Source organism: Perca fluviatilis, chromosome 19, assembly GCF_010015445.1.
Source record: "Perca fluviatilis chromosome 19, GENO_Pfluv_1.0, whole genome shotgun sequence".
Taxonomy (NCBI): Eukaryota; Metazoa; Chordata; class Actinopteri; order Perciformes; family Percidae; genus Perca; species Perca fluviatilis.
Window position 1 is genome coordinate 16,327,570 of NC_053130.1, and position 8,993 is coordinate 16,336,562.

Sequence of the window (8,993 nt, forward strand, 5' to 3'; positions counted from 1 at the left end):
TGTAAACACTCTGAGGCATGAGGTGAGAAAACAAGGAGATGGGTAGAAGAAGACCTAAAAAGATCCTAAGTCTTCAGCCCAGCAGACCTGTCAGAACTGCTGAGCAGCACCAAAGTCCTATAAAGCCCCAGAGTGCAATCCAGCCTGGCCCATTATCAGCACAGCATAACGAGGTTTCTCTCTGCAAAGAGCACTACCTCAGCATTATGAGACATGATTTTGTTTTTAAACCACTTGCCTGTGTCAAGGGTTGGGTTAAAAAACAAAAAAAAGGTGAAAGATGTCTGCAACATGTCCTCCAGATGCTCTGCTACTAACTGTTGCTAGTACAAATATGAGCAAAAAAACAGTGCCAAAAAACGCCTGTCTATGTGGAATAAACCCACTGCTGGAATTTGGGCAATCTTTGTGACATTCCTTTCATGGTTAATCACAGAGGAGGCTATCTTGATTCAGACAGCGTTTTCAAAGTGTGTTGAGATAATTCAGTCATTAAACTGAAATATAATCTTTTTTAAAAGGTCATCAGAGAAGGGAATCTTAGTGTAGAAGAAAAGTGAACATAACCATTTCTCAGAGCTAACACTGCAGGTATAACATATAGGCCTTTTCTATTATATCCAACCATTATGGGCAACAAAACATATGCTGCGCTGTAGTCCCATTTAGCCCACTGTGTAAAGCTCGTGATGTTAAAGCTTGGTGATGCATCTGAATGATTGTAGCTTTTCCATGCAAGATTTTTTTAATTGAAGCATTAGAAAAAGCCCTCTTGGCATTGATGTTTTCCTTACATTTCTGACAAGTGACTCACCCAGACGCTCCGAAACAATCTAGCAGACAACCAATCATCAAAAATTTTAGAATGTCACATTTGAGATTTGTCTCCCATCTCCCATCATCAATTGTTATTCAGGGCATTCTGGTCATAACATAAGCTATCTTGGCTTATTTGTTATATCATCTAACCCCCAAAATAGTTAACCTGAATCTTCTCTTTGACCTTTGTCATGTGACATCTCGTTCTTTTTTCTTATCTATAAAAAAGTGGAGGTACTAAAGTGCAAAAATCGTCAGCATCACTATCATCTGGTGATTACAAGTCAAATTGGACCTGGTGTCAGGTGCCAGATATTTGGAGGACAATTGACTGCAGACAGGACAGATAAAGAGGTAGAGAATTAAACAGATAGAGAGACAAGGAAAGCAGAGTGGTAGAGAAAGCCAGGACACCATGATGGGAGGAGGGATAGACAGAAAAGACAGCAGAACAAAGCAGAATATAGCAAAAACAAGAAAAAGGGTTGGTAGAGGTGTGTGTGTGTGTGTGTGTGTGTGTGTGTGTGTGTGTGTGTGTGTGTGTGTGTGTGTGTGTGTGTGTGTGTGGGTGTGTGTGTGTGGGTGTGTGGGTGTGTGGGTGTGTGGGTGTGTGTGAGGAGGGGGTGTAAGACCAGGAGAAAAGATGTTTATTTCCATGACTTCATAGCACTGGTAAACATGTAGATGCTGGCATTTCCTCTACCTAGGGTAATGAGAAAGTGGAGGAACATGTGTAAAATGGTAATGAAGTCCTGCTCCACAGTACAGCCTCCTGGCTGTGGTTTGCATAATCAGAGTGTAGATAAACCGGCCATGAGATAGTAATGCTAAAAACGAAAAAATATACAAACTTTACACTTAAAAGATGCTGTGTTAAGAGAACAACAGAATTACGTTGAACCAATAACAACAAAAATGACCCAGTGAAAGCAGAGGTCAACCTCTAATTATCTCAGGCCTTGATTAGGTGGATTTATTGAGCAACATTACTGAGAACAAACCCTATACCATTAGCAGTGCTAATTACAACTCAACTAAGGCCACATCTGATGATTTCCTTATCTAGGTTCTTTTTTTAATTGGTTCAAATTGCTTGTTTTGTCTGACCGACAGTCTGAAACCCAAGTATGTTCAATTTACAATTTAAACGCAGAGAAAATCTGAAATTTGTTACATTGAAGAAGCTGAATATTGGGAATATTTTGCATTTTTTCTTAATCACTAATTTGACCGTTGATCGACCACTTCGATATGCAGCTTTGTACATGGGGCGCACTCTCGACCAGGTGAGCTACCCAGGCATCCCTGGCTTACTTTAATAACGAGATAGCCTGGCCCATTTTCAACTGAGACGCCGCAGTGTAATAAAACTCACAGCGACAATTTGTATAATATGTGATCCAGTCATCAATCACACCGAAGCAGAAACATTGGTTAACAGCAGATGAATTGATGGCTTCCTCTACACAGCGAGAAGTGAATAAAGTCAGTCTAGAGGTACAAAGAGTGGTGAGGGGAAAGCGAGTGGGGTGATGAGGTGAGTGACAGTGTGCGTCACTGGGTGACAGACTGACAGAGAGAGAAAGAGAGAGAGAATAAGTGAAGCCAGGTCCAGCCCATGGGAGATATTTAAGAGCAGTGGTTGGGACAAGAGCGCCAGGGTCATAACTCATTCTGTCTGTCCACTGTGGTTTATGGAGTGGGTCAGAAACTCAGAAACACACACACACACACACACACACACACACACACACACACACACACACACACACACACACACACACACACACACACACACACACACACACACACACACACACACACACACACACACACACACACACACACACACACACACACACACACACACACACACACACACACACACCTGCTGACTGGGCACTTTGGGCCTGCTCAACTTCTCAACAAAAGGCCTGTTGTCTCCCTCTCTTACTCCCTCTTTCTATCACCCTCCTCTGTCTCTCTGGCGTGTCCTTCTGTTTAAGTGTGTGGAGAAATGAAACCACTCAGTGGTTTTAAAAAGGGATGGAAGGTGAGTCTGAGAAAAAGACAAAGCACAGGAACAAGAAACCAAGACCATTAGAAAATAAAGCCAAACAGACAGCAGAAGAAGAAGATGACGTTGCATCCTGTCAGGGGGAATTGTGTGGCCCTCCTCTCGGAGTGACTTTAAATCACTGTAACAGGCCCTTGAATCTGAAAAGAGCGGGGGGGGGGCGGTGATGTGCAGGTACATCTCTTCTACTACTCTATTCCTTTAGGTCGAATATTGTCCATGTAGCGCAAGGGGGTGAGCACACAATCCAAGTCATGAAAATGGCATTGATTGCAGCTGCTTGGATTTATGAAATTAATTCAATACAGTTTGAGAACATAACGTCACTCATACTCAAAATTCAGGTTGAATGTCAGAGTTAGAGGATTTGACGCACACTGATGCACAAAACAGGCTAAATAATGAATGATTTGTTAGTATGTTTCCTACAGCAAATGTGTTGGAGTTTGCCAGCCAAACACTAATAATTTACGGAGCCTGAGATTTCAACAATTGAACATCTGTATACTTTCCCTTTTGGGGTGAGGATGTTTCTTTGAAATTTGGAGGATTTCATAAAGTGTGCGTGTTGAAGCAAAGGAGGCACATCTGAGAACAAGAGCAGGCAGATAGCTTGAGAAGAGGAGGAGTTGAGCGCAGGTTGCAATCAGCAAGACTTATCGCACATGCTCATATTCCCTCTCTTCACGCACCCTGCGTTGTTCATCACAGACACGCTGGGGCTCTGAAGAGTTCCCCCCTCTCAGCTGTATCTACCAGCCTCTTTGCCTGGAGGTACTCTGTGAGTGGCTTGTCATCGGTCTCTCACAAGTGTGGTTAAAACGCAGTAATCGCATCAGCTGAATCATTACACTGAAGATAATAAAAAGCACATTAAAAAGAAAACACAAGACTTCAGTTAAAACAGAAGGAGCCAAGAGCGTGGCGGCTAATACAGAGGACTGTGGAGGCATGATAAAGGCTGTCTCGCAGAGAGAGTTTTACACCACAGAGAGGAGAGAGAGGGCCTAATCCTCTGTTGAATAACCACAGGCTGACTAGCCAGACTCACTACTGGTACTCACTCTCTCCTAGTACAAGGCAGGTCGATTCTGGTGCTACAGTCAAGAAAAAAAAGGTGTGTGAGGAAAAGCCTAAATCCACACTGTCATGTCCAGCAAAAGTCAAGGGGGCTAACAGAGGGACCAATTTTGCAGCTGCTCACAGGTAGACAACTGTCAGTGTATTTTTCTGCTGCAGAAACACTCAATACAAGAAAGTAATAAAGCTTAAGAAAGCATTAACAATACACTCAGCAGAGCAGCAAGACAACAACTCAGCATTACCTGCTAAGGTTGGCTTCATAGTAGCAGACAGAGACGTGCTACACGTTGGCAGCTGTAAACTAATAGATCACATTATGTTTTTAAAAAGGACATATCCGTTTGAAATAAAGCTTATGCCATTTAAAAAGTATCTGCAAGATAGCCCGCATGGTTGTTTTGCATGTGGAATATGCCAAGGAGAATGCATACTCTGCATCTCCTCCCAACTTTTGGATCTCAAGGCTCATCCTGCATTCAGGCCCTCAGGGCATGACACTGGTTGTGAGTAAGCCACTGGCTTCAGTCATTTACACAAAGCAAAACAGGCAAAACTAGACAAGGCTTTTACACTTGGTTGCCTTTTGTCTCTGTGCAACAACAACAACAACAACCAAAACCACTGAAGTGGAATCACATGACTACAATGAATACACTGTAATTAAAAATGGTACAATCATGCACCATGGGAGAAAAATCTGGTTAAATATATTGTTAGGAACACCAAAGTGGGTTTCTCTCTAAATGGGAAGGTAGACTGATCTAAAGCATGTATGCTTTAGGTTTGTATGCATGCATGGGCAGGCTGCACGCACACACCCATGCACGGGTCAATATGGACCAACATGTCAGTGGTACAACTGTCATGGAGATAAGTCAGGCAACCTAATGTACCATAACCATATCACGCCACTGATAACAAATTAGAGTAAGTGTTAGATATCTGTGAATTGATGTTGGTTTTTTCCTCTTAACGATGCACAAATATCACAGACTACATTTACCATACCTGGCCAAATCAGCCTTACACAATGGATGTGTATTCTGTGTATTGCAGTGACTGCGGAGGAGCCTTTAGGGCAGCATGGCTGAGAATAATGACAGAACAGCCCTTGGCTGAATTAACCACAAGCTGTGCATTGGATCTGCAGGCCACAGTGAATATTTAAAGATACAGACCAGTGCATTATGTTTTGCACATGATTTTAACAGAGCATAGTGTTGCACAGTGAGTAGGTGAGTTCTGATTACAAATGTGTAACCGTGTTGTTAAGGAACACTGTTGCTTGCCCTTGCAGCCTTTACATGAACCTTTATTACCATTTTATACGGATTTTGGTTAATAATAAATCAAGCTCCAAGCCTTGCTGTTGTGCAGCTATCCACACACGGTCGTCTGGCGCCAGACCACCCAGACTGTACACAGCAAAGGCTATGCTGTGGCTGGTCCACTCGTTTTTACATTCGCGTGAAAGCCTGTGTATGAGTACCTTGTTTGTGTTTTTCCTTTTTTTGTTGAAGGGTTATACTCCTTTTCTTTTTTTTTTTTAAAAAAAAAAAAAAAAAAAAAAAAAAAAAAAAAAAAGCCTAGTTTGTGTTTTCGCCCCTTCCCCGGGGGGGGGGCCCCCCCCCCCCCCCCCCTTCTTGAGAAAAAAAAAAAGAAGACAAGGGAGGGGGGCCCCTAGCCTCGTTTGTGTTTTCGCCTTTTCCCGGGGGGGGGGGCCCCCCCCCCCCCCCTTTTTTTTTACAGAAAAGGGGGTTTATGGGGGGGGGGGGGCGCCTTCTCCAGGGCCACACACAGGTCGAGGAAATGGTCGCTCTCCTTGTTCATCAGCATCTTCAGAAGGTGGTCTACTTTCTCGGCGCTGGACGAACAGTTCTGGTCCAGTTCAAACCTATCGAGCTGGCTCAAGGTACCAGAAATTATCAACAGCTCAATCAGTCGGTCCGCATCGGTTATGGACTCCAATAAGTTCTGGTGGCACTGGTCTAGCAACTCTTTGTGCTTTGGCTCCATGGCTATCCGCTGTAGTTCCGTAGCTTCCCAGCTAACCCAGACGGCCAAGTGTAGGTAATATCCTTACCGATCAAAAGTACCGAGCGACTATTGAACTTAACTTATCGCGGCTTGCAGAAGTTAGCCGGAGCCACCACGGCATTAGGTTGCAGGGGAGATCAATTTTTATAGCATATTGAAACAGGCACAAGAAGCCATATTTGTTGCCCAAGGCTGTTGACTGCACTAAACAGCGATACATTTTTCCATCTTACTCGTGTGTGGCTGTTCAGGTCGTTTTTTGCTTCCTCTCAGAGTGAGCTTTAGCCGAACACATTTTCCTCTTCTTTTGTATCATTTAAGGCGCCCTTTGACGACTCAACTGCTGGGAAAACTCACGTAACTCCGCGGATGATCCTCAGTTACACTGTATCCTCCGCCATGTCTGAGCAACTCAGCAGCTGCTACCCGCTGTCAATCAACATGCCGTCCAATGACCATGTAAGGCAAAATGGGGCGGGGTTTTACAAAAACACACCTATTTCATCAATGGGCGTACACATCCCCCCGGTAGTACGTCGAAAATCCCAAGCGGAAAAAATGAGAATGGAGAGAATTTGCATGAAAATCTGGAGATATTTAAAAAATATGGGTGGGTAAACAATGAACTCACCCTAAAGCAACCACATATTTACAAAATGAAAGTAGGCTAGTAGCCTTCACATTTGTAGCCTACTTCACTTGAGCATTTTCATCTTGTAGGCTTATACTAATATTATACGTTTTCTTTACTATATTTATTTTACAGAAAGCTTACTTAAACTTATTTATATTTTACATACAAAACACGATGAGCTTAGAAAATATGATAAAACAAATTAAATTACCTAGCAGTGTATGAAATAATAGGCTACAAATTATAACAGTACGCTTACACACAACATACTTTTTATATTCCTTTTTTTTTCTAAATGCAGTACTTTTACTTGTAATGGGGTATTTATTTATTGCAGCATTGCTACTTTTACTTAAGTTATTGTAGATCTGAATACCTCTTTTCCCACTGGTTATCTGTTGTTATCTTTGTGTAAATTCCATCAGTGTGATGCAACTCACTATCACCACAGTGCATATGGTAGTAAATCATGAAAAAATTAAATAGTTGATGAACCAAGTAATCCTTTCATCATAATCTTTTGATTTAACACAGACACATCAAATCAGCAGACCCCTTGTATTTTATTATTTAGGAAAAATGGTAATGATGCAGTGATAAAAAATATAAGGATTTTATTCAGTCCTTGCATAAAACTGTTGATGTAGCCACAACCTTATGCTTCATGTTTCTATATCCAAAGCGGCTGAATAAAGATTGTTGGCACAGACACAAGCGTCTGCAGGCATACCTCTCAAACCGTGACCTTATTCATGCATGCACTGAATCTCATTGTGACATCTACAACTCTCTCCCCCTCTCTCTCTCCTTCTCTGCCAAGCTGGCTCCATAGCTTGTGCAACCATGTGCTATCCTTTTAGATTAAAAATGTATTACAAATCATTCATATCAAAGGGAAGCACGTCCCCACTGCTGACACAGATTGGACGTTTGTGTCTTTACCCTACTTCTGAGGACACGCATTTGAATAGAGAAGACAGCCTGATGTTTTTTTTTTGTTTATCTCGGGGGTAGGAATGAGTTTATTTAGACTTTAGACAACAGAGGTAGTGATTCTAGCTGTCTGGTAATTTACTAAAATATTCTTAAACAGATTTGTTTATCAGACAGCCCAGATCAGGGCAGATAATAGCTTTATATTTTATTGAAGAGACTGTCAGCAAGCATAGCCATCATTTATTCTAGTGAAATTGTCTCAAACTGAAAATGTTCTTTTTTTCACATTCTACTTGTCTGAGTAGAGACCTAGCTAATGGAGAGCCGACTGTGCTAAAGGTGGCAAAACGATTACTTACATGATTCATTCTCAACAGTGTTGTATCTATTTTATCTCCATTTCTGCAAGAATGATGGTGTGTAAAATGAACAGTAGCAACTCTAAAAGGAGGCAGTGACAACATTTTAGAAGAGAATACGTTTGTTGGTGTCAATGCATTTTTAAGATTTTTTTTAAATGTAAAGCCATTATTTCCCCACAATACTAAGACCTCAAGGTGCCGTGAGAGGATTCCCAAATTATTAGATCAGCTATAATAGACATTACATTAAGCAATTCATGGTTTTTAATTAACAGTAAATTACACAGCCTTCAGCTGCATGTCTGTAACAGATGGGAGGTTTCTGATCATAATGATGTCAAAACTATGTTGGCAGAGACATGCTGAAACATTATAAAATTATAAAACTTGCCTAATGATGGCTAAATTATCTTCTCAACGCCAATCTAATTGCATCTTATCTTCATTACAGTTGTAGTTATTGTTATCTTAACATCTATCTAAAGCCTATTTTATTTGGCTATTTCTGGTCAATTTTAACATGTGATCAAAATGACTCCTGCATGGCTGTTACCCAGGGGTTCCTCTGGCAGCACTGCAGACAAGCTAGACTTGTTTAATGTGGCCATGGCAGCTTTATGGATGCAATCAATTCCACAGGCTCTCCCCCTCCTCACTTCATAGAGTTATTGATTGTATGTGCATTTAACTCACAAACACTACTGTAGCCAGCAGAGCAACGTATCTACAGTCAACAGCATTTTAAGTGAAACTAACAGGACCTAATAAGCCATGGAGAGCTCCATGTGTAGCCACACACACTGGCCTCACACCACTCAAGGTAAGAGAAATGCTGTATGTGTTTAAGAGTCACCAGACTTTAACCATATTCAGTGTTGGAGAATGAAGACACTTGTTTGTTGTCTGTAGAATTTAACCCTCCTGTTGTCCTCTGGGTCAAACTTGCCCCGTTTTTTTTAAGTTTCTACACAAAATATATGGTTTCCTTTTAACCAAACTGCCCAAAAAAACAACACAGCTGTTTCAATACAACATTCTTCGCAAT